This window comes from Procambarus clarkii, chromosome 41, assembly GCF_040958095.1.
Source record: "Procambarus clarkii isolate CNS0578487 chromosome 41, FALCON_Pclarkii_2.0, whole genome shotgun sequence".
In the NCBI taxonomy this organism is placed as follows: domain Eukaryota; kingdom Metazoa; phylum Arthropoda; class Malacostraca; order Decapoda; family Cambaridae; genus Procambarus; species Procambarus clarkii.
Window position 1 is genome coordinate 29,773,452 of NC_091190.1, and position 25,492 is coordinate 29,798,943.

Genomic DNA, 25,492 nt, shown 5'->3' on the forward strand with positions numbered 1-25,492 from the left:
TACTGGCTCAGTGACCCCCTCTGTGTCTGTGCAGGTGGTCGTATGCCTGACGCGCTCTCACAGATCGTATTTTCTTGCATATACTGCACAATGGATATAGTATCGGACAAGAAGAAAGCTCTAAAGGCAAGAGCTCTACGCGTTAGCCAAGTAAAGAAGGAGCGTAAAGCCACACTGAGGCAAAACAAGAGTTCTCTTGAGTGAAGAGAGAGGGCAGCCTCCCGCCCCACAACACACTACCTCGCCTCACTCCCTCACACTCCCAGGCACCCACACCTGTGGCACCTGCCACACCTCTGTGGCACCTGCCACACCTCCTGCTGCACCTGCCACACCACCTGCGGCACCTGCCACTCAAGATCTTAGACCTGCAACTCAAGACGTTCTCCCTCTTGATGTTGCAAGATGTTGCATATTTCAGACCAATTATATTAGGTTAGTATGTATTATTTTTTATATCTTGATACTACATCATAAATAATTGTAAATATAAAGCTGCTGTCTTTTTTTTTATTTTTTTTATTTTTTTTTTATTTTATTTTTTTTTTTATCAGGCGATCTTCATGGAACTTACACACCTTACTGAAGGAATGCCAATCTACAAGGGTGGTAATTTTGATTGAAATTGGTCGTTCATCAACCTCAGCCAAAGGTGGCTGAACTTTGACCTTGATTTTTTACAGGTAACTAATTTGCAACTATATGGTTGAATAACTTTTTTATTTATTATTCAATTTACATGGAACTTGCACATTATATGTAGAGTCTGTGCCTCTAAAAACCCAAGTTATGTATTTCCCCTAAGATCATTTATTGATTTTATATATATTTATAAACATCATTTTGTTGCATAATTTTTTGGGTGAACTTTGAAAATTTGTATTATTGCACTAAATAGGTTTGGGATAATAATGCCACTAGACAACCTTTATTATATAGTATTGTGATAGCTGAGTATCATAGAAATAATTTCAGTTGATATTTGTATTTGTTATATCAACTTTAAAACATGTAAAAATGGTTAATTTTTTTTTTTTTCTCCCTCTCTATTTAGGCTGCGATGCTGAAACTTGGACCACTTGCAGCCCTCTTCACGTGTAACACGTCAATAAATTTTCATTGCACTAGAACAACTTTTATGAACCCTATCTAATCCCCCCTATCTATCTAATGTATACCTAAATGTTAGGTATACAGTATTTAAAATTGGTATAAATAATTACCCCTTTTTTCATTAGGTAAAGTTTGTGTACAATGTACAAATTGTGAGGCAAGCATCAAATGTGAAGACTGTTTTGCATTTTTGTGTCACTTTTGTGACCAAATGCAACATTTTCTCATGCCTTTCCACCACAGATTATATTGGAAAAATGGCTTTTATGAGCCATTAGACCCGACACAAACTGTGTGCCCTGAAGGAAATATCCTTCACTGGAGTAAGTATACGATACCTGTCTAAAATCAGTACTTTGTTCCAAGATTACTTCTACTTCCCAATCCCAGTCTAGAGCTACGATTATCTTGGTATAACAAAATAAAATGAATACATGTTTCATGTCAGTCATTACAACATTTGGAGAAGTCTTAAAATTTAAACCTGACACTTGGTTTTATAGATTGATTTAATCATCTGATTGTTTTTTTTCTGTGAATTTCTCAGTCATTATCTGGAGAATAATGTCAATATTTTGTACAGTCAAAGAAACGATGAAATATTAAGTCTGAAATTTTTTCCATAAAACTCATTTTGCCAAACTGTCTTCCTTTTCTTTACCAGAACCTGTTGTACCAGCCCAACCACCAAATTCTTGCCCCATCTGCATAGAATGCAAGTTTAAAATTTCAAGCTCTAGCAATCTCTGGATCTTCATCACTATAATGGGTAAATAAACTTTAAAATTGACCATTTTATTTCCATTACAGGATTTTCCTGAATTGCAAAACATTTTTGGAATTTTTGTTGCTATAAATGTTAATTTTTACATCACTATTTTAGCAAGTCGCCACACCACTCAATGCAATGCATTTTAAACTACAGGAAGGTATGACCTCTATACTCCAATCTATACATGCCACTGTGGATATGAGCATCAACAACTAGGCAAAGCATGCACAAGTCTGGTTTCTATTCATCTTTAGGAAAGAGCAGCACATTCTACAGCACCAGTCTGCTTGAATCATGGCACCATATAAAAAGAAATTGTCCCGGAACATCATTTGGGGTATTAGTCACTGCACTGGAATCCTTTGGTGCTTCTCGTGGGCGTGTATGTTTTGATACCGTTATTCTTAATATTTTCAGTTCTATATTTCAATACAAAATTATTAAAATTTTGTAGTAATGTATTTTCATTTAGTAATAATTAGTTTGTAATTTTGTTCAAATACAAAATGGAATGCTTTTTTTTGTTTATTTATCTAATGTCATAATATGCATTTTAAATGTCACCATCTTAAAAATTCTATATCCTAGAACGGTCCCATTCATTGTATAACATCGAAGAGAGTGTTCTTCGAATGGCGATTCCAGCAATATGAGCTGTGGAAATTTAGAGGAGAAGCTGACAATGAGTGTCCTGCTTGTGATAAAACGCCTTCAGCAGTACATATTGATGGCAACAAGAAACTGAATTGCTACAACAAAGTTGGGAGGTAATAAAATGTGCATTACAGATACTTAATGTATAGTATTCTTTTGTCATTCACACACACTATATTATAATGAATTATATTATCTTCAAAATTAATGTTTTTATAAATAAAGTATGCACATATAAATATACTTTGTCATATGGCTTATATTTTTTAACCGAGTATGTCTTTATATTTTGCCTTTCAATTGCATCCATATCATCATTTTATATATCTAACACCATGTGAATTTTTATTCTATGTAAAATTTAGCAGTGCATCAGAATTCTTCATATATAAACATTTTTTGATACCCCATTACCCATTGTTTAATATTATAGTAGTTATACACAATAAATAATTATTTCTGAATTATCATTGGAGAGGTATCAGAAACCCCTATTATTCTGATAGTATCTTCAGCAAAGATGAAGATGTTCAAGCTCATGTTGGCACTATTCAGAGCTTGAAAACTAAGGTGAGTTTTATTATATATTGAGAAACCTTCAATATTACCTAATAACTGTTTGGCGACTGTAACATCTGGTGGCCATTTTTTTATTTTTTCGTTATAGTTTATATATATTGAATAAGGAAATATAGCCCATAGAAATTCTTGTGTGCAACAACAATGCCTTTCGCGCACAATAATCTCTACCTTCTACCCGTCCTACATAATTATAATCATGCTCACCAACTGGTTGTTTAGTTACTATAAATATTTTTGTTTAACAGAGTAAGCACACGTGTGGAGCGTTTGCATGGAAAGCTGCTCAAAATAAGCCTCTTTCATTCCAAAGTCAAAATATTGTCAGGTAAATAAAAATATAACATTACATTTATGTATACTAATGTATACATTTATGTATACTAATTAAATTTAATGTAATGTATACATTACATTAAATTTAATAAGTACAGGTTGTGTAAAAATTTATAAGATTTCTGATTGTTTAAGATTAATGATATACGTATCATTTAATATAGTGGGAGGCTTTGAATTTTTGTAGAGTAATTTGAATTTTTTTACTGTATACTTTTATGTTAAAGGTATTGTATGGACGGCGGTGGTAAGAAGGAAGTGGCCTGACTTTAGGGGAAGAGGCAGAGCAAGTGTTTGCATACCTCTCACGATACAACTCTGCATTCATAGGTTAGTTATGTGTTCAGATCATGTACTACATATATTTTCTATTATAAATTAGCTACCATTTCCTTGAATTAACTGCTTTACCTTTTTCAATATAACAATAAGGTTAATTTGTATAAAGTATATAGTATTTATTTTAATTAACCTAAATGTATGATTCCGAGTAATATCAAGTGTACACAGAGAAATCACAGTATCGTGATATATCACAGGATATATCACAGGAACTGTGATGAGGGTTTGAACCCCATGCACTGAGTGTTCTCAGATGCATGCTGTAGTCCACTACGCCACGACATGGTCAAATGAATTGCAACTTGGAGTACTACTGCACCCACAAGGATCCCAAAGCTTCCACTGAAGCCAAATCAGGTTTCACACAATTCTCCCATGAACTCGGTCTCTGTCATTCAGTAGTTCTGCCTTTGATGCCCCCATTTCAATGTCTTTCTCCATGTATTGATATATCACAATAATATGAATTATATGTGTATTGAAAGGGCCATCAGAGGTAGAACTATTGGAGGACATAGACCAGGTGCATGGGAAACTGCATGCACAACCGCCCATGGAATGGGTATGGGGGTGCATAATAAACAAAAATTGAATTGTGGGTGCATTAGTACCCTAGGTTGCAATTATTTTGGCCATTTTGTCCCCTTAACCATATCACTCATTGTTACAGGTGTGAGACAGAGAGGTACAAGATCATCCAAGAGGAACAACACCTGAAGGCAGCACCACACCATCCAATTTTGCAGTTTTGCTCCATTTGCCTGCAACATTTGGGTGCTGTAATTAATAAAAACGCCCTTCATGGGTTCACTCATCCTGGCTGGTTTAATTAATAAAATCCTAACCTAAACCTAAAACATTAACCATTAACCTAAATACATGGTTAATAAAAAATTTAATTATAAGTAATTACCCACTTAAATTGGAAATTTATAACTCCAAAAATTTATATATACACTAATACGTTCTGGAGAATAATGGAAACAGACCTAAATATCAGTTGGGTTAACCCATGTATCGCGTTTTCAAAATGGTCACCCCGTTTTGGAATAGACGAACACCGAAAGAATATTGTTGAAAACATCTTGATAACTTATTAAACAAAAATTATTTATTAGTCAGAATAAAGACAGACATGGGAGCTATATGTGAGATATCTACCAGATAAATATTTTAAGTAAAACCGAAGGTATTTGATCGATCAACGGAGCAACTCTCTCTCAGATCAATGTTTATTTCACGTAAACTCGTTAATAAACAACAATGTTTTACATGTCTTAAGAAAGACAGAAACATAAGCTTCATTTTAAATACTTTACCATAGACATATTTAAAGCCCAAGTGAAAATACATATGTTTACAACTACCTAGGTATCGGTGTCCAGCCAGGCGCGGATCACAGGCTGCACAATACTGATAAATTATGTAATTCACAGAGATGCTCCAGCTAAGGATGGATAACTTAGGCACTCCGCAGGGAGTGCCTAAATTATCCCTCAATGGATATCTAGGCACCCCGCAGGGAGGTGTTCTCAGTCCTACTTTATTTAATATCTTAATAAACACGCTGCTGTTGATCGTGTTAATGAAATTAACTGTCAAATTGATTTATAAATGTTTAGGCTAACTCATCCTTCTGTGCAAGGTATTCTTCTTCAATAAAGAAGAATTTTGTTATTGAAGGTCAGCATTGTTCCAGGTGGATAACTAAAACTAGGAATGATCTCAAAATGTATCAGGTTTATAATTTGTACCAAGAGAAACAACAACGTCACTTTCCTGCACCGTGGGATATTACAACCTTTCCAATTTTAATCCTCTCCCTTTCCACCCAAGAAACAAATTAGAGATTAGCCCAAGCTTCGTCTTGAGGCAAAGCTCAACGCCTTAAGCCATATTGATGCTCTCTCCACAGAGCATTCTCTCTCTCAAATCATATACAATGATGGTTCCCTACACCGCACCACGGGTGCAGCTGGAAGTGCAGTTGTCCTGACAATGGGTGATGGCTTATATTTTGTGTTAGGGGAGTCCGTATAAACAACGGGGCCTCTACCCTTCAGACCGATCTATTTCCCTTTCTCCCTGCACTGAAATGTGTACAAGTCTCCACATTATTTGTGACTCTTTATCATCCTTAAATGCTCTCAACTCCTTAAGACTTTGTAACATGCTCGTGTCCGATGCTAGACACAAATACAACAAAATTATTAAAGATGGTAGCAGAGTCCATTTCATGTCACCGAGTCACTCAAACATCAGCCACTACCTTGGACCACATATGGACAAACATAACAGCTCCCCTTGTATCTGGTACAGATACAAGGGGAGCTGTTGTTCTACGACAGTCAGTTGTTCTACGACAGAACAACTGACCACTATCCTACCTTTCTCATAGCGAACATGGACATAACACCACCAAAAAGCAAGAAACTTTCATTTAGGCTACACAGTGAATCAGCTTTAGACAATCTTACAGAGGCACTTTACAATATTAACTGGGATTCTGAATTCAATAATACCCATGATATAAATTCATTAGCTAACCTCTTCCTCTCCAAAACTCTAAGCCTCTACAACCTTCATTGTCCCCTTCTTACCAAGCAAGTAACTGACAAAAGATTAAACAATCCATGGCTCACAAGTGGCATTCTCAACTCAATCAACAAGAAACATGAATATGAAAAGAAAGTTAGGATTGGCCTAGTTTCAAAGGAAGTAGCTAAAAGGTACTCATCAATGCTTACCAGTATCATAAGAAAGGCAAAACTTGCATATTATGTGAATAGATTCAATGAAGCAAAAGGCAACATGAAAAGCACTTGGAAAACTATCTCTAGTATCCTAGGAACTAAACAACACTCACATAACCAAATAAAACTCTACAAGGATGGGGATATACCGTCAACTGATTTAGAAATGGCAAATGAATTTAATAGTTTCTTTTCATCGGTTGGTGCTAATCTTGCCAGTAAAATCCCACAGACTCAGACACATATTAACACATATCTCTCAGGCAGCTATCCAAACTCTCTTCTCCTTTCACCAATCAGCCCGGCAGATGTTGTGTCCATCATACATTCTCTAAAAACCAAGGCAGGGAACACCAGTGAAATTCCGTCCATTGTGTACAAGAGAGCCTCCCATGCCCTTGCCCCACCCATAGCACTACTGTTCAACAAATCTATAGAGTATCACACCTTCCCTGATATCCTCAAAAAAGCAAGAGTAACGCCAGTCCATAAAGGAGGCAATCCGGCGGACATAAACAATTATAGACCAATATCAAATCTACCCATTCTATCAAAAATATTTGAAAAAATTATTTACAAACAGCTCTATTCCTACCTCGTAAAATTCGACATACTCAGCCCCTGCCAGTTTGGCTTCCGGTCCCAAAAGAGCACCAATGATGCAATCATTAGTCTCCTTGACATTATCTACTCAGCCCTTGACAAAAATGAGTTTCCGATTGGACTCTTCATTGACCTAAGAAAAGCCTTTGATACTGTTAATCACAACTACCTCTTACTTAAACTCCAGCATTATGGAATCCGAGGCCTTGCCCTTGACTACATCCGATCCTATCTTAGTGACAGACACCAATATGTAACCATCAATGATACAACTTCTTCCACTCTACCAATTACCGTTGGAGTGCCACAGGGCAGCATCTTAGGACCTCTTCTATTTCTTATATATATAAACGATCTGCCTAATGTCTCTAATATTCTCAAACCTATATTGTTTGCTGACGATACTACCCTTATCTACTCAAACCTCAACCCACATACACTAAATAATGTTGTGAATAATGAATTAAAAAAAGTCCACTTATGGATGTCAACGAACAAACTAATATTAAACATCGAAAAGACTTACTACATCTTATTTGGAAGCAAATCATCAAATGCAATTCAGCTACAGATAGACAACATTAACATCAGTAATAAAAATGATGGCAAGTTTCTTGGCCTATTCCTAGACAAGAGACTCAATTTCATCACCCACATTCAACACATAACTAAGAAAGTCTCTAAGACAGTTGGTATACTCTCCAAAATCAGATATTATGTTCCTAACTCTGCTCTCCTCTCACTATATTATGCACTAATCTACCCCTATCTTAATTATGGTATCTGTGCATGGGGGTCTACCACTGCAAACCACCTTAAGCCCATCATCACACAGCAAAAATCTGCTATCAGAATAATAACTAACTCTGCTTTCAGACAACACTCAGCTCCCTTGTTTAAATCCCTAAACTTGCTAAATATTAACTCCCTCCACACATTCTCTTGTGTCAACTACATTTACAAAACCCTGTTCTTAAATGCAAACCATGCTCTGAAACTCTCCCTGGACAGATGTAATAGGACCCATTATCACCACACCAGAAATAAATATCTCTTTGATATCCCCAGGGTCAAACTTAATCTGTGTAAACACTCTATGCAAATTAAGGGACCTAGTCTATGGAACTCACTCCCTAGTGAATTGAAAAACTGTAAAACTTTTGCCTTATTTAAAAGCAAAACCAAAAAGTACCTAACTTCATCTTCTTAGTTTCCTACACTGAGCTTTAAATTTGCTCTGTACCTAGTGTTACCCAATCTCCTAATTTTTATGTAATATCAAACAACCTTATCATTGTGTTCATTGCTGTCTTCTTTTATGTGCTAGCCATATGCTGTATTGTGACTACCAATTTTTGTCAACTACCATTCAAGCTGTCATTGCAATCAATCTTATATTGTTTCTGCTGTATTGTGCCTACCAATTTGTTGTCAACTACCATTTTAAGCTGTCATTGCAATCAATCTTAGCTACCTATGTGCTTTAATATACTGTACCTACAATTTTCTCTCATCATCTTTTTTTTTCATTTCATGTAATCTGTTATCATTTTTTTGTCTATGAATTTTGCAAGTATTTACCTCCTTAAAATTTTCTTAGATTAAGGACCTGCCCGAAACGCTGCGCGTGCTAGTGGCTTTACAAGACTGTAATTACCATATTTGTATCCTCACATTCCTTATGTACATTCTTGTATATGCATAAATAAATAAATAAATAAATAAATAAATGTGGTCTCCATCTCATGTTGGCCTCCGAATGCATGATAGAGCTGATAAGTTAGCCAAAGAATCTGCCTTTAATTAAACGAGACGTCGAGTATAACCTTGGATTGATTGTACTCTATCATCATCATATACTGCAAGAAATTTACGTATAAAATTTAAGTCACTTTAATACACAACACAGAAGTAAAGAAATATGTATGTTAATTACGACGCAGGATCGATGTCTAGGTGAATTATGGCTGACACAGAATATATTATATGTCAGCTACAAGCAGGTAATTATCAAAAGAAGATTCTATTATGCAGGAAGAACCGCACGTCTATGGGTCATCCAATAATGTTAGCAGACTTCTAGATGTTACCACTGCTAGGCTTAGGCTCGGCTACAAGTACCTCTGGGAGTTTGTAACATCTGCTGATGTAGATTTAACTAAATGTAAACTCTGTCAGCAGAACTATTTGCATACTTTGCGTCATTATATAATGGAATGTGAAAAAATTGCGGAATTTAGAGATAACACCATCAATACTGTCCAAGAAGTGTGTAAGTACTTCATTCATAATGATATCCGGTGTGAGAGTTTGATTTTGTTAACTGTGAGAAGTTTTGGAATAAATTAAAATTGGTATAAGGATTGAAAAAATTGGTATAATTTTGAAGAGAACGGTAATCACTCGTGATTACCTTTAGAGTAATTAATTACTATCCTCAAGATCAATAATTAAAAAATTAAAATACGCAACCTTTCACACTGGCTCAGCAATTTACATTAAGGTATGAATTCCGTCTAAGCCTTCCATACTCAGACCAATTCAGGCGACTAATAACAGTAATTAGCCCCACGTTTACGTTATTATAAATGACGTTACTCCTCTCACGAGTCAATCCAATGCCGGTACTTCCGGGCAGATAACGACGTTACGTTAATGGAACAATGTAGCCTTCGTGTGAGTCGATCAAACAAGGATCGAGATTAATTACTTTGACTTCCTGAAACACGTCAATTACCCGGCCCACTGACCGTTAATTACGACAGACAATACTCTAATTCTTATCTGGCTGATGGCTAGGCTCCTCGAGACTACCGTAGCTGCTTACAGAAAAGTAAATTAACCCAAACGCATTCTACGTTACTCAAATTGTCAAAGAACAAATTCTCTTAAAACAATGGGCGTTCCCTTGGTTACGTTATATTAATTGCCTCGCAATCACCTCACTGAATACTGGACTTCGATGTCCTACCAGATAACCAGGAGAATATATTTGTATCCAAGTACTCGTCTACAGCCGAGTTCCCCCACGACAATGACAAATCACACTAACAAATCACAGTGATTTACGTTACAATCCGGTTGCTATGACAATACTGCAGAATCTAGCAAAATAACATACAGGACATGAACCCTCTAGAACACTGCCCCACAATGGTTTTACTGAACTGCAATCACATCCGGTGATTGCTCAACACTAGCAACAATCACCATCAAATAACAACCCCCTTTGCAATAACACACACGGCAAGTACACTAATTTCCAAATATTAGGATACTGCACACACTTACTTACTTACTGTTGCAAATGACCCCTAGAACATAGGTCAATATATTGCAATCACCACACAGTAAATAACACATTAACACTGGGCACCGTGACACTACGATTATATATATATATAATTACTGTTGACACATGTAGCCTACAGCTATCAAACGTTATTGGGAACACTAAGGAGAATCTCACACTCCTTAAATCACATGGGTGAGTGATTTATCGGTCACGCATGCCGATAAACACTCGAGAGTTACGTTACTCGACAGAGCGGGGGCGGTCTCTCTAGACGGCCTCGTCACTCACCAAACCTCACCAAAATTACGTTAATTAATACTGCAACCACAATATATATATTTATATAAATCACACTTGTCACGGCCCTGGGAACACTACAAGAAATTTAAGCCACACTGTGGCACACTCCACAATAATCATTGCCAGGAATCACTGGCGTTACACATACCTGAGCGCTCAGTGTTGGAATTCCACACCTGCAAGACCACACATGGAAATGATATCACTCCGTCCCACGGACGATCAAAAATGATTACCACAATGAAATAAAAGAATTTATTACATGGACATCCTCTCCGTCCTTGGCTAATCTATGTATCCTGTTCCCCGTGTGTACCCACACACACACACACTGTACGTCTGTGTACACTTAAGTCCCTCTGGACTGACAAGATGACAACACAGGTGATTAATCTCCTCGCCCACAATTCACTCCACCTGAACAGGTGCTGCGTGACAATGTGACGGAACACTTGACCTCGAATTCAAGCTTTAGAGACTACTAATCACCGAAATACACACATAGGTACTTACTCATTCACACTGCCGGCTTTACACACCATTCCCATACATCAGGCACCCCGCTATAGGTGGCTGGCTCGCTCCGGGTGGCGTAGGCGGCGGTAGTTCCTGACCGTAGTACTAACACGGGAAATTGCCTTAACACTGACACGAATTTCCCCGTTCCCATCGACTGCTACAGAGCACTAGCAAGTCTAATCATCACTGGTATGGGATCTACGAGTCTGTTGCTGCTCGTATGCACATTCCCCCACGATCCCAGATCACTGTACCTCTACCCCCTGCATACAATAATGTCTTAAACCCCTCCAAGCGACGACTTCGGCCGGATTCTGTGACGACCGATGTCGTAGGTGAAGCAGGAAGCATCAGCAGTTGTAGTCCAGCCACCACGACGCCCTATACTCCAATTTGGCCGAATTGAGTACAGGATGCGTCTTGACAAGGTGGCGGCTGAGTTCAGAATGATGCTACACAACGGCTATTCCCGCGTCCTTCTCGAAATAACCAATGAGAGGAAGGCATACAGCGGCCTACCCCTCTCATCCAATCAGCGACGGTGTAGCATAGCCCCTAGGGCAGCTCCAAGATGGCCGACCAACATGGCGGCTCAAGATGTTTACTAAGATGGCGGCTGTCTCCATGACAACCACTCAAGTGGCCGGCGAGCGTGGGACCCCACATGTTTCACCCCACGCCTGCGGCCTAGCCGTTCGCGCGCAAAGTTGTCTGGCTCCATGCCATACAATGAGATGATGCTATCAGCTCTAGCACTGTCCACAGACATGCCACCCCGGCCAGGGTAACATTTATGGACTGCTGATGACTGGGGCTCTCACATGAGCCCAAACACTAGATGTTTCGGTTGCTGGTACAAAACTTAAGTCCGCCCACTTAACAAGTGCACTTAACAAGTATACTGGCTCCCACAGGCATAAGAGCACTATTGTAAGTGAGCTGGTGAACCACCTCCTCACATAACTCCCCACCAAAAAGATAAAATTTCCCGGAGGAAAATTTCATCTAAAAATCACCAGCCACTTACACTTGGCTCTTAATTAAGTGCACGGCGGCTGGGTGGTGGTGATTCATCCGTTTTCTGTTGACGTCGGTGGCTGGTGGGACAAGATGTGACGTCACTGGCTCGTCCAGGGTGGTACTTCCTGACCATAGTGCGGTCGTGCTCAGGTTCTGGGTCCAGGTTAAGCCGGCTCAACGCCTCGCAGCTTCCCTTCCTCAGTCCCTTCACACTCTCGCCCCACAGGTCTGTGTCATACTGGACACAATAGGTAGCACACTGGGATGGACTTACCAATGAAGTACAGACTCGACACCTTCCCTACCCTACCGACACAATCCCGACAGTTAGCAGACTGTCTTGACTTCCCGGTGACAGGGTCTTTCTTCCTGTCTGTCTGTCACTCTCAGACTGGGTTGCTCTACCGACTGAGTTGACTGGGCTGAGGCCTCTTCAGCAGCTGTCAAACCTCGCCCCTCACTGAGCACTTGGTCACTGACCTGCTCGTTCTTCAATCTCTCAGCGACCGTTCGTTTGTCTGAACGATCTTCCAACAGCCTGAAAGATTGGTCCATAATATCCACTTCACTTGTGGGAACCACAGCTACCTTAGCCTCACCACTGGTAACATCCAGCAGACGTTTACTCTCCTGAGTGGTGGTAACCCTCGCGGGTCTGGCTGGTCGACAGGTCGTGGCGGGATCACCTGATCCGGGCCACACCCGTCTCACTGGGCTCACCCCCGTTTTCTGTGAAATGAAAGAAGGAAAATTGCTCTTTTTCCCTTTTACCTCATGCACCTGATCTTTCGCCTGATAAGAGGCGACCTTGACTTCCTCAGCTGGCGGCCGTGTGACATCGCCGTCAGCTGGTGAGACCCATCTGAGTCCCTCTGAGTCAGTTCTCGTTTTCTGTGCAATAGGGAGAGGAGGATGGCTCCGGTTTCCTTTCACCTGCTGCGCCTCTTCTTCTGTCTGGGCGGCGGTGATCTCTGCTCGACCAGCCGGCTGACGCTTGGTGTCAACGCCAGCGGGTTTAACCTTCCTCTCACCTGTTCCTGTTTCCTCTGGGTCATTTCCACAGGACAGACCCACCTGGTTCTCTATACCAGGAGTATTACCTATCAAAAGTCCATACACTGCCTTTCTATTTAGCGCAGCTTTGATCTTACCTTTGATATATGGGGTGTCTACCAACACGGACACTTCTTCCATGTCCTTACCAGTGCCATCTGGGTACTGGACACGGAGGGTTCGACCTGTTCTACTCTCAGGCTCAACCCAACTGCTCCTGACCATGTTAACTGTAGCACCCCGGTCTCAAAAGACACTCGTCCATTGCCCATTAACTCTTCCTCTAGTTAACTCGAGTGTGTGTCTTAGGGCATCACCTCCCACGGTACTCATGCCTGTAACCTGCACCTTGGTCACCTTCTTAGTCTTAAGCCTAGTGTTGCTCGGGCACTTAGCTGCTCGGTGACCTGTCATGTTGCATGTGAAGCACCTGGGTCCCTTAACCTTGGGTTTCTGTTGGTGTCCCTTAGACTTACTTTCTTTAGGTTTGGCTCCCTTACTTGGAGCTTGAGTAAACCTTTCAACCTTCGTCACACATCGATCTAGGTATGCATCCCTAGGATCGATCTTCTCCTCTCTTGGCAATAGAGGAGGTATCTCAACTTCCAGCGCCTGTACCTCTGAGCTTGGCGCGGCAGGAGGGGCTTGACTCCCCGTCCTTGCCTCGGATTGCACTCTTGCAATTTCCAATCTAGTCAATCTCTCGTGGTGGGCATTCCACATGAAGGCCACGAACTTGGCCTTATTCTCTCCTTGCAGATTAAAACCATCAGCTTGAGCTGCTAGGTACTGTAAAGTAATTTCCTCCTGGGGTTGTTCAGTCCCCCCTCCTGAGAGGTTGTTCTGGTATCTGACTGACTACTTCCAATGAAACGTTTCTGTGGCCCAAGGAATCAGTCCTTAGCCTAGGCTGGGGTCGCGACTCCCCTTCCTTCTCCTGGGGTGGACTCAATCCCACACCCCCTGACATACCGACTATACCACGGTCGGCTAGGGGAACTCCCTTGTCCCCTAGATCACTTCTGTTTGCTCTTTCTAGACATAGACGCCGTACATAGGCATTATGGTCCTCAACATACCGCCTACATTCCTCATCTGTACGAATGTTTCTATCCTTTGGCAGCACGCCATACTTAGTCACATACAGATATACGTACTTATGCCTATAATCCTCATCCATTCTGTGTGTGTGGTGTGTGTGTACCTAATCCTGCTAACCGACAACATACACACCCACAGCAATATTGTTCTGCAATGTTCTGCACACCTTTCATAGGTTTCTCAACTTGATGAATCTTACTTTTCTGATTATGAATCAAAAGTCTACGGCCCCACGTTGGGCGCCACGCTGTGAGAGTTTGATTTTGTTAACTGTGAGAAGTTTTGGAATAAATTAAAATTGGTATAAGGAATTTTAGCTCGGAAAATTTCTAAGAATTTTCTTTATTCTTTAACCTTTATTCCTGTCGTGATATTCAATTAGGTCGCCTGAGGAAGGACTTGCTTAGCTAACACACCAGTGTAGTAAACAGCTCATTCCTCACTTTGGGACCATGTATGAACAATTGACTAGGCGCGAGCAAACGCCGACACCCCAATGAAAATTGAAATCCCCCCCACTTAGGCCGCCGACCTTCGCCAATCGCCGAAGCGAATCTAACGAGTAGGTCACGGGCTCTCACAACAATAATTTATTGTTGTGTGGTGCCGTATATTTGATCCAAAGCTCAGAAAATTAGTCTCAATTTTAGTCGAGTGTGAAGAACATTTGCATAACAATAATAATGTGTGGGGGTGTAACGAAAAGACAGTGTTAACCATAACAACTTAGTTTATTCAATAAAGTACTAACTACTACAACAAGACAAAGGAAATGTCAATGACGTTACTCGAAATCCTTCCTGTGACACTATCAATGACAGCTAGACACCAGCCCCTCGGACTGCATAATGAACTAACTCGAACATAAGCGTGACCACAGAGGAATCAACAAGCAAGCAAGAACTAACAGATCTATAATCACAATTACAACAAATGACACAGTAGGTTCTGAAATACGTCTCCAGTAACCTCCTAACTGTTCCACGCCTCAGTGCAGTCTACACCTGCAACAGCGGTTGCAATGCAATCAAATCAGTAGTCTTTCAATGACAACAATAACTAATGGGTTCACTGGCAACTCCAGCACCCTTCCACAAATTAATCCTTACGTTAACACTCCGTCCCACGGACGATCAACAATCAATGACAATTGATTTACGTTATAACACAATAACATTTACGTTAATAACAAGGTAACATTTTACGTTAAATTAACAACTCTTACAACTGTCACTAGTAACGCGGAAATCAAACAACACTCTACCCGTCGAGCATTCAGTGAGAAAATCCCATTAATCCCTGTACTTCCAGACAGCTGATTAATCTCTTTACTAGTTACGTTAATTTACGTTAATCGGTTACTAATCACTCTGCGATGGTAAATTCTGATTTACAATGTCCAAAGTGCTAAGAGAACGGTAATCACTCGTGATTACCTTTAGAGTAATTAATTACTATCCTCAAGATCAATAATTAAAAAATTAAAATACGCAACCTTTCACACTGGCTCAGCAATTTACATTAAGGTATGAATTCCGTCTAAGCCTTCCGTACTCAGACCAATTCAGGCGACTAATAACAGTAATTAGCCCCACGTTTACGTTATTATAAATGACGTTACTCCTCTCACGAGTCAATCCAATGCCGGTACTTCCGGGCAGATAACGACGTTACGTTAATGGAACAATGTAGCCTTCGTGTGAGTCGATCAAACAAGGATCGAGATTAATTACTTTGACTTTCTGAAACACGTCAATTACCCGGCCCACTGACCGTTAATTACGACAGACAATACTCTAATTCTTATCTGGCTGATGGCTAGGCTCCTCGAGACTACCGTAGCTGCTTACAGGAAAGTAAATTAACCCAAACGCATTCTACGTTACTCAAATTGTCAAAGAACAAATTCTCTTAAAACAATGGGCGTTCCCTTGGTTACGTTATATTAATTGCCTCGCAATCACCTCACTGAATACTGGACTTCGATGTCCTACCAGATAACCAGGAGAATATATTTGTATCCAAGTACTCGTCTACAGCCGAGTTCCCCCACGACAATGACAAATCACACTAACAAATCACAGTGATTTACGTTACAATCCGGTTGCTATGACAATACTGCAGAATCTAGCAAAATAACATACAGGACATGAACCCTCTAGAACACTGCCCCACAATGGTTTTACTGGACTGCAATCACATCCGGTGATTGCTCAACACTAGCAACAATCACCATCAAATAACAACCCCCTTTGCAATAACACACACGGCAAGTACACTAATTTCCAAATATTAGGATACTGCACACACTTACTTACTTACTGCTGCAAATGACCCCTAGAACATAGGTCAATATATTGCAATCACCACACAGTAAATAACACATTAACACTGGGCACCGTGACACTACGATTATATATATATATAATTACTGTTGACACATGTAGCCTACAGCTATCAAACGTTATTGGGAACACTAAGGAGAATCTCACACTCCTTAAATCACATGGGTGAGTGATTTATCGGTCACGCATGCCGATAAACACTCGAGAGTTACGTTACTCGACAGAGCGGGGGCGGTCTCTCTAGACGGCCTCGTCACTCACCAAACCTCACCAAAATTACGTTAATTAATACTGCAACCACAATATATATATTTATATAAATCACACTTGTCACGGCCCTGGGAACACTACAAGAAATTTAAGCCACACTGTGGCACACTCCACAATAATCATTGCCAGGAATCACTGGCGTTACACATACCTGAGCGCTCAGTGTTGGAATTCCACACCTGCAAGACCACACATGGAAATGATATCACTCCGTCCCACGGACGATCAAAAATGATTACCACAATGAAATAAAAGAATTTATTACATGGACATCCTCTCCGTCCTTGGCTAATCTATGTATCCTGTTCCCCGTGTGTACCCACACACACACACACTGTACGTCTGTGTACACTTAAGTCCCTCTGGACTGACAAGATGACAACACAGGTGATTAATCTCCTCGCCCACAATTCACTCCACCTGAACAGGTGCTGCGTGACAATGTGACGGAACACTTGACCTCGAATTCAAGCTTTAGAGACTACTAATCACCGAAATACACACATAGGTACTTACTCATTCACACTGCCGGCTTTACACACCATTCCCATACATCAGGCACCCCGCTATAGGTGGCTGGCTCGCTCCGGGTGGCGTAGGCAGCGGTAGTTCCTGACCGTAGTACTAACACGGGAAATTGCCTTAACACTGACACGAATTTCCCCGTTCCCATCGACTGCTACAGAGCACTAGCAAGTCTAATCATCACTGGTATGGGATCTACGAGTCTGTTGCTGCTCGTATGCACATTCCCCCACGATCCCAGATCACTGTACCTCTACCCCCTGCATACAATAATGTCTTAAACCCCTCCAAGCGACGACTTCGGCCGGATTCTGTGACGACCGATGTCGTAGGTGAAGCAGGAAGCATCAGCAGTTGTAGTCCAGCCACCACGACGCCCTATACTCCAATTTGGCCGAATTGAGTACAGGATGCGTCTTGACAAGGTGGCGGCTGAGTTCAGAATGATGCTACACAACGGCTATTCCCGCGTCCTTCTCGAAATAACCAATGAGAGGAAGGCATACAGCGGCCTACCCCTCTCATCCAATCAGCGACGGTGTAGCATAGCCCCTAGGGCAGCTCCAAGATGGCCGACCAACATGGCGGCTCAAGATGTTTACTAAGATGGCGGCTGTCTCCATGACAACCACTCAAGTGGCCGGCGAGCGTGGGACCCCACATGTTTCACCCCACGCCTGCGGCCTAGCCGTTCGCGCGCAAAGTTGTCTGGCTCCATGCCATACAATGAGATGATGCTATCAGCTCTAGCACTGTCCACAGACATGCCACCCCGGCCAGGGTAACATTTATGGACTGCTGATGACTGGGGCTCTCACATGAGCCCAAACACTAGATGTTTCGGTTGCTGGTACAAAACTTAAGTCCGCCCACTTAACAAGTGCACTTAACAAGTATACTGGCTCCCACAGGCATAAGAGCACTATTGTAAGTGAGCTGGTGAACCACCTCCTCACATCCGGCCCTAAATCTTAGCGAAGTATCCAAAATTTGCTTACTGTAAGTAATGCATGCACATGACTGTAAAGCTGCCGCCCAGTTGGGTGGGTGTGGAGCAAGATTAGTAACTGTGCGGCTCATCCTAGATGTAAAGTGCCTTGTACAGTGACTGTTGTGAGCCTCTTGTGACACAAAAGATTATTGATGTGTGTATTTGTGTGTATATGTACATTATAATTATATATATATATATATATATATATATATATATATATATATATATATATATATATATATATATATATATATATATATATATTGTGACGTTGGAAAGTGTTGGAGTGTAGATGTTCGGCAGTCCTCCAATGGCAGGTGTCAATGCCTAGTCACACTTACAAAAAAAAAAGATAGACTGCTTGCCTGTTTGTCTGTGGTAAAGTAAGGGAAGACACGCAAAACACAAAGTATGAACAATGAAACTTTAATTAATATAGAAAACAAATTATAAACAAAGACAATCCATTGGCAATGGACAGCGCAAAAGAACAAGTCAAAAACAATATAACATAAATGAATAATAGGGATGAAGTTACTCTACAATAATAATAAAGTTAAAGGTGAAAAATAATCAGGTGCTGAAAATATGGCGCTAGCTGCGAGACATTCACCTGATACAGCATATATCAGTTAGTTGTTCACTGCTTGAGAGCACAAGGATATTCTGACTTCAATGGCTGGATCAAGCCCAGACATCGACTCAGGTAGAGGGCGCTGAGGTGCAGTGTGCAGGAGTGCAGTCAGCGAGTCACCAATCAGGAGCAGGCAGGCTGGGAAGGGTAGTTGGCTGGTTGATGACGAGCCGGCGTGGAGGGAGTGGAGTAGGGGGGTGAGTCTTGGGTACGTTTTGCCTCCTGGTCAAAACGTTTTGTGCTACTGGTAGACATATCTTGAAGGTAGCATCTTAATTTTGTGTAAAATACGTAACTTCATGTAGAGAAGAGCAGGCTCAATCTCTTGAAAGAGATTATTGTCACAATATATATATATATATATATATATATATATATATATATATATATATATATATATATATATATATATATATATATATATATATACACATATGTATATATGTATATATACATATGTATATATGTATATGTATATATGTATATATATGAATATATATTCGTTTGCCTTGTTCGGGTAGAAGGTAGACACAGTAGTCGCTTCTGTATATATTTATTGACCGAGACAGCAAGGTATATATCTGCCTAGCCGAGGTCCTTCTACTCTGAGTCTGTGTGGAGAACTGAGGCTGCTGGGAGCATGGCTTGATGCTCCTCTGTCTGGCATGACGTCAGAGGCCTACTAGCCTGTGATTGGTTACATTTCAACTGACAGAATTTGAGTATAACACCGCTCGGACACGCTACCAAGTCGACGTCCCTTGTCGACAAGCTCTGGCTAGCTATATAGTTACAATGATACTGAAAGGACCTCGGTGGCATTCAATAATGGCTTACATGTGAAATTTGCATAATAAAACATTGAAAGAAGATCAGGTGTGCGTAATACTAACAACTCGGCATATATGCACCAAAAAAAAAAATTCATCATAATAGGTGAAAATCATGGTAACAATGCTTTGATTAAACCAGAGTATTAAGAACATGTGGATGTCTACTGATCAGATATGAACAATACAACTCAAGGTATTGCCTAAACAAAATTATTAACATGTGTCAATGGCGTGTGCTTGAAAACCATACAAAATTAAACAATTATTACATTAATAGAACAAAGTTCTGACCTAACAACCACAATTGAATTTCAAGATAGATAATGATTTTCTTTTTTTCTCATTTTTTTTTTCTCTGAAATATACAATATATTTACAAGACCAATGTACAATATATTTAATGTGCCATATATTTACAAGCTATATACAAGACCTGGAACAAGAAGACTAACATCTGCGTGATAGCCGTCAGGATTCACTGGCCACAATGTGGTTGCTAGAACAATAATAACTCTTATGACAAGCACTGTAAAAATACAAATGGTAGTAGACTTAACAATGGCATCTAATTCATAACAAAATAAAGTTGAGAAAAACTATACATTATATATAATGGTAATAATAAGACACATGTGGTAGAAATACTGCAAATGATTTTTTTTTTTTCAAAACAAACAGAATAACTGCAGAGTGCATTCAATTATTAATTCTGCGGATATCTACACCTAGCTCATCCAGAGCACTATACAACTCTGGCTCTGACTGAAGGTCCGGAACAGATGAAACTTCATGCGACAAACTATCATCTTGAGAGATATCCTCGTTAAAATCTAGCCAATGGACATGTGGTGAGTGCACGGTTGAAACGAGAGGTCTTGATCTAAGATTATAATTGCTAGTAGGGGGTTGCTGAACATCCAGTGGTCTGTCAACCACAGAAGGTGGTGTCAGAGTGGGAGTATCTGTCTGGGTAAGTTCATTGTCATCTTCCTCATCAGTCTCGTCAACAGTCATTTTAGCTAACTTCATATGGTCTAAATGTTCATTTATATACTCTCCTGTTAACAAGTTCTTAAGTCTGTATTTGTTACCTTTAATAAGCTCGATTACCTTATATGGACCCAAAAATTTCTTAGTTAACTTGTACATAGGACCAGACCTGTGTTGGTTAAGTATCATTACTACAGATCCAATAGTTATTTTACTGGGTTTAGCTCATGCATTCCTTGCTAGAGTGAACTCGGCTGTTGCTTTGGACAGTTGTTCTCGTATTTTCTTGAATACTAATTGCATCTGTCTACGCTTCACTTGAACAAAATCATCTACGTTATATAAGGGAGTAGGAGGTACGTTAATCAATTCATTAGGGAGGATCTTATCTGTACCATAAAGAATAGCGTGAGGTGTGTCACCAGTAGAAACATTAATTGAAGAATTTATAGCACACTGAATTAAGGGTATAAAATCATCCCAATTATTGTTATCAAAATTCAACGTGACTCTCAAGGCATCTAACACTTTCCTGTTAGTACGTTCAGCTAGTCCATTACTTGCCGGATGATAAGGCATGATGCTACATTTTTTGATGTTATATAAATCACACAAGCTAGTTAAAATACTATTACTGAATTCTGGACCATTATCTGAAAGGATTACTTTAGGCATACTATATCTACAAATTATTTGGTCATGGAATGCGCTGGCTATGGTTTCTGCTGTTTTGTTCAGGATAGGAACTAGTTCGCAAAACCGTGAAAAATTATCGACCATTACAAGCAAATGTTTGTTCCCTTTCTCTGTTTCCGCAAAATTTGTCAATAAATCCATCGATATTCGTTCCCAAGGAGCTTTAGTTGCTGGGTACACCTGAATTGGATTAGGTCCTGAAACATGTCCCTTGTGCTGTAAACAAGTTAAACATCTGTCAACATAATGAGCAATCTCCTTAGCCATTTTTGGCCAAAAATATTTCAATCGACCTTGTTGGAGTGTACGATCCTTTCCTGGATGTGCACTTGCAGGAGCATCATGGATAATTTTAAACACAGTTGGTACCAAGACAGCTGGAACAACTAACTGACAACATTTCCTCGGGGCTGTCCCTAGCCTTACTACTCTACACAGTAAATTGTCCAACATAACTAGTTCTTTCAATGGTACTGGCGGTTTATGAATCGGGCGAGTGTCTTGCTTAGTCAAAAATTTAATGACGGGTGCCCATATGGGGTCTTGTCTTTGTTCCGTTTCTACTACTGTAGCTTCTAATGCTGGGTAATTTAACTGAATCGCAGCTACGTGTCGAGAAAACGCATCGGTTACAACATTTTGCTTTCCTGGAATATATCCAAATGTGGGATTGAATTCTTGAATTGTGAGCAAATATCTAGCAAACTTTCAAACTGGATTCTTATTTTTGAACAAGGGAATTAATGGTTGGTGATCTGTAAGAACATGAACTGGGTAATTATAAATTGTATCCTTGAAATGTTTAAGTGCCCAGACAACTGCCAAGGCTTCTCGTTCTGTTGCACTATAATTTTTCTCTTCTTTGGATAATGTGCGGCTAGCATAAGCTATTGCGTGATCTCTGTGACCTTCTGTTTGAAGTAATGCAGCACCTAGACCTATGTCACTAGCATCTGTAACCAACGTAAAAGGTTTAGAAAAATCTGGGTACCTAAGGACAGGTGACGAAATCAAGGCTGCTTTGAGTTTTTTGATTGACTGATCCTGGGCCTCTCCCCAAACAAAGGGTTCATCTTTTCTTTGCAACTTGTAAAGCGGAGCGGCTATAATAGAGAATCCAGCAATAAATGAACGATAAAATCCTACAAGACCTGTGAACTGTCTTACGGCTTCTGCGGTACGAGGTGTTGGAAAATCACGGGCAGCAATAATTTTTGATTCATTCAATGTAATACCTGAAGGTGTAACTGTATGACCTAGGAAATTAATCTTTTGCTTTAAAAATGAACATTTTGCAAGCTTTATTTTTAAATTTTTAGCTTCAGCGAGCTTTGCAAGTACTTTTTCAAGGTTCTGGAAATGAGTCTGAACATCTTGCGACATGATTATGAGATCATCAAGGTAAACTAGAAGCGTACTTCCTATCAATCTACGAAATAGATTTGTCATGAGCCGTGAAAAGGTTATTGGACTACTACGCAAACCAAACGGCATTCTTTTGAAATGAAAATGACCATTGGGAGTACTAAAGGCTGTCAATTGTTTACTTTCCTCATCAAGGGGGATTTGCCAGAATCCCTGCAACAAATCTAACGTTGAGAATACTTTCTTTCGACCAATACTTTGCAACAAATCATTGAGAACTGGAAGTGGGAAACGATCAGGTATTGTTACTCTGTTAAGCTTGTGATAATCGATTACAGGTCTCCAAGTCCCATCTCCCTTTGGTACAAGAATCAATGGAGCGTTCCATGGCGAATTACTTGATTCAATTACATCACTCTGTAACATTTCCTCTACAAGTCTATCTGCTTCTGCTCTCTGAGAATGGGGAAGACGGTAAGCTGGTACATAAATAGGCGTAGTTCCTTGCTCAAGGGGAATTTTATGTGTAATGAGAGGAGTGAGACCTAATTTTTCTCCTGGTAGAGCAACAACAGCTCTATTCCTGTTCAAAATTTCCAAAAGCTGAGCCACAGAGTCAGGAAAATCAGTAGGACTGAGGTGTTGCGCTTGCACCTCTGGCTGAGATCCCTGTTCTCCTGGTGTGAGTGTACAAACAGTATGATCCATGGAGACATCATCCACAACTCGCACCGGTAACGAGTAATGGGCAAAATCTACAACATGGGTACCAGACTGGAGATGGATATTGGCATTACTTGTGTTTGCGATAAATAATGTGACAGTACCATCCTGCACTGTGTGCCAGGAGGGTTCAACAAATGTACCATTCACTTTACATGTTTCACTTTCCGCAATCACATCCGACAACTCAGGCACTCCCTGAACCTTAACTCTTATTCTGGTGAGAGAATGAGGGTGTAGCACAGTGTCAGTAGCCATGGAACCACTGACTTCAGAGATGGAAGCTGCCAGGCGAGCGAGACAACGAGAATCCGTTAGGGCGTCCCCTTCCAGAAAGTCCCGATACTCATTCTCCTTAACAACTGCACAACTACTATGCTTCAATCGAGTGCCTGTTTTCTCGGGTATGCTACCACGACAATGATCTGACAAACCTACGCTAGCAAGGCGGGTGTCAACAAAATTAACGTAATCTGATTGAAGGTTGAACTCGTGGCCCTGTCGATACATGCTACACAAGGGTATGACATGGTCTTTGATACTTATGTTCCAACGATGGGGAAACAATGCAATATTTTCATCAATCATGGTGTACAGACCTAAGAGAATGTCTCCAGGAAAATGAATAATGTCAACAACTAAACATGTTATAGACAATGTGACATCATTGAACTTGAGTGGGAGGTCAATTTCACCCTGAACTTTTACTTTATTTCCTGAAATACCACTTAGAAAAGGTATGTGTGACTGTTTTAAAATAGTAGGGTGCTTACTCTCAATGTCTCTAAGAGCTGAGGGCTTGACAATATTAATTTTTGCACCTGAGTCAAGAAAAACTTTTAAAACTCTACCATGTACAATGGCTGAGACAAGGGGACCATCACTTGAGACTGGACAAGTTACTATTTTTGACTTATGTTGTCTGGGATATCTGTGTCTTGTTTGTGTCAAATTTACTGTGGATCCGTCAACATCTACAACTGGTCTAGAGTCAGTGTCCTCCTCTGTCAAGTGTCCAAATCTATTATGGGTAGCTACTGAATACACAGGGAGGGCACTAGGATTGGCTAGCTTGAATTGGTTAGCGGATGGCCTTGGGGGTTTCCCGACGACATGGAGTGAACATTCTGAGCTCCAGCATTCTGTGACTGAGCATTATAATTTGAAGTTGCATTATAGCTGGGCTGGGAGTTGTAATTACGAGAGTTCTGATAATGTCTTGGACGCTGTGAGCCTCGCCAAGACTGACCATGGGAGTTACGAGGTGGGGATGTCCTTTGCCTAGCTCTACAATCCGCAGTGTGGTGACCAACTTGTTTATGGTACGTGCAATATGGAAGCCTAGAATGATTAGATTGACGAGGGGGGCCGAGAGAATTGTCTAGGAGGTGATGATCTAGGGGCGGACCAACAGTCCCTTGCAAGGTGGTTACCCTTACCACAATGCCAATATGAGGGAGTGGATGGTTGTGGACTATGGCGTTTCGGCAATTTATGAGGCGGCGAATTTGACTGGGGGCTACGAGCATGGGTACGCTTCTGCGACCAAGAGTTTTGAGAGTTTGTGGGAGGATGCTGAGAGCTTGTTACTACATTTACAGCATCAGAGGGTGGCAACAGTTGAGCACTTCGGGGAGCTAGTTTATCTGCGGCATTGTTAATAGCCTCAAACACTTT

The 25,492-nt window shown here is 40.5% G+C and overlaps 2 long non-coding RNA genes across 2 annotated transcripts; both read left to right on the forward strand.

Moving 5' to 3' along the window:
- Positions 1–283: 283 nt before the first annotated feature.
- LOC138373101 (uncharacterized) lies at positions 284–2,261 on the forward strand. The gene is made up of 5 exons (XR_011231052.1): positions 284–435; positions 555–683; positions 1,055–1,436; positions 1,778–1,882; positions 2,039–2,261. It is a non-coding gene; the product is annotated as an uncharacterized lncRNA (long non-coding RNA).
- A 241-nt stretch (positions 2,262–2,502) lies between these two features.
- Positions 2,503–3,432, forward strand: LOC138373102 (uncharacterized). Its single transcript, XR_011231053.1, has 3 exons — positions 2,503–2,652; positions 3,016–3,109; positions 3,367–3,432. It is a non-coding gene; the product is annotated as an uncharacterized lncRNA (long non-coding RNA).
- The last annotated feature ends 22,060 nt before the right edge of the window (positions 3,433–25,492 follow it).